Source organism: Athene cunicularia, assembly GCF_003259725.1.
Source record: "Athene cunicularia isolate RWA chromosome 1 unlocalized genomic scaffold, athCun1 chr1_part2, whole genome shotgun sequence".
NCBI lineage: Eukaryota > Metazoa > Chordata > Aves > Strigiformes > Strigidae > Athene > Athene cunicularia.
Window position 1 is genome coordinate 58,199,727 of NW_020799092.1, and position 2,608 is coordinate 58,202,334.

The window sequence follows — 2,608 nt, forward strand, 5'->3', positions numbered from 1 at the left end:
CCCCTGCGCCGCGGGGAGCCCCGCGGGCCCCACGCGAAGCCCTGCAGGCTCTCCGCCACGGCACAGCGGGCCCCGCAACGCCCCGTAACGGGGCCGCTCCCCCGCCGTGCCCGGGGCGAGCGAGCAGAGGCCGCACTTGTCTCGTCACAGCCCTGCCCTCCCCAGGGTCGCCTCCTCAGGCATTTTCCTGGTACACAGCGGCTCCATTTAATTAAGTACGTTCAGTCACGTTCTTCCTTTCAGTTTTATTTAACTTGGTATGGAAACAGTGAAAGTTGTTTTGTCTGACAAATAGAAATGCCTGATTTGTTAGGTATGCTGCTGCCAATTTCCAGCTGGAACTCTGTCATTGAATTAGCTCTTTTATGATGGGCCTCAACTGCTAAATTGGCTTATCACAAATAATAATGAGATGTTGTATCTATAAATCATGAAAATCATGAGGTGTAAGAAACCAAAGTAAAACCAGAGTCGTGTACCGGGTTTGTGGGGTGAAGAAGAGAAAGCTGCATGCTGTGGAAAGTACACCTTGGCAAGTCTCCAAGGGGAAGATGTGGTTGCTGTTACTAGTCTCTGTTGGAAGACGTGAGGGCATTACTATCAGGTGTAAGAACCTGAGGCATCGTGACTGCACTCAGCAGAAGCCACAAAGACCAAAAGGTCTGAGGAGAATTCATCCACGTCCCACTTTTCCACAGCAAGATCTTGCTGTGAGGAGAGAGAAGTTGGAACTGTGGCACAGCCTGCTCCAACTGTACTAGACACTACCACTTGACTACCACTCTTCTTAAGAGAGAGTTAAATTTTGAAGGTACTGCCACTACACGGCTTCAGAAGTACCTCTTCACAGGTTACTTTCTCCTTATAGTTTTCTTACTTTTTGTTAAAACATGCCCTTTTTTCATTATATTATCCTGAACTTTTCCCTCTCCTCCTCCTGCTTCTGGGGGAAGTGTTCAACTGACAATGATAATCTGTGACCTCAGTTCCCTGATTTAGATCCACATATTTTCCTTACTCATCAAGGCAGGACAGGAGAGCTGGAAAACAGCATCAAGGCTTAACCTGCACTTAAAGTTTGCTACTCTAATGCAAATTATGTGGGGAGGTGAGAGGGAATGAGACCCAGAATGGATCAGCAGAGATTTTAGGGATGAAAGGAGATAAGGACTGGAGGGGAAGATCTGGATTGTATAATTTCAGACTAGGAGGTGAATATTAAAGAGTGAGACATGGAATGGATCAGCAGAGATTCTGGGGGTTTAAGGCCTCAGAAGAGTGGGTAGAATCAGTGGGGTTTAGGGATACTGTACAAGTACAAACTCTCTCTCCACTCATGAACTCCCACTCTTCCCTGCCCAACCTCAATGTCCAGAACATTCTACGATCTGCCTTACCTTCCTGCAGGTTCTTCATCAATTTCCTTTCCTTGCTGGAGAAGAAAGTTATGTCCTCCAACTAATTCCTGGACCCCTCTTCTCCCCATCTCACTGAGGTATGAGATCTACAGCACACCCGGCCCTGCAGAAGCTCCTGTCCATCCTTCTGCTCTTCTTGGGAAGACAACCATTGCAGTAGGTAGGGGCTGGGTCCATAGATGGGAAGAAGTGGTCAGGGAGGGTTGGATAGAAGGAATTGAAGACCACTGGATGTGGGAATCCTTCTGCCATGAGAACAAGGGCAGTAACTGCTCTTGGTTTCCAACCAAAAAGAAGTAAATTTAAAAGCTATAATAACAGCAACAACAACAAAAAGACTTTCTAGATCAGAAAAAAACAGGTTATTGAGATACAGTCTGTGAACATACCGTGGATTGCAAACTGCTCTCTTGCTTGGGGACAGAGGTTGAAACCATACCTCTCAACCACCCTACAGAGATCAGCTTGGGCAGGAAGCTAAGGCTCCAAAACCAGCTCCTACATATAACATTATTAAAACATATGAATCAGTTTCAACTGAACATTGAGGACCCAAAAGGATTGGGATAGATTTGTCTGTCAAGCAGTAAGAGACATGAAGAGTCTTATGTTCTCTTTGACCCCAAGAAACAGTGAGACACAATAAGTTTTTTGCTTGGTCCCAAACCCCTTAGGAAATACTGCTATTGCACAACAGTGTTGTGCATATGCCTCCATATTTCTAATTTCCACCTTGTGGGCCTATTAAAGCACATATAGTTCTATAAGTTACATGTGTAGAGCATAAATATATCCATGCCTTTTAGAAAGTGTATCTTTTTTTTCTGCCTTATTGATAATATTTGCTGAAACTTCTTAATTGAAGACATTCAGTTGAACTGCAGAAAGTGTAAACTGAACAGATATAAGAATTTTGCCATTCTTCAGGTCTTGCACTCAATGATTCTAAACTACTCATAAGAACTGATTTTTCAGAGGGTTTTTTTCATTTTATGATTAAATGCAAATACGGACTTTGGCAAGAATGGAATTGTTAGTATGTGCAAAGTTGATTGTTCTTATCTTTACTCATTCACAAAATTCAACTGAAATATCACTATTCTTCTTGCAAAAGCATGTAATTATTTGGTGGTTGGAGAATTTAATTCAACCATGACACAGAAAAAGATGCAATACTGGTGGTCCCTCAT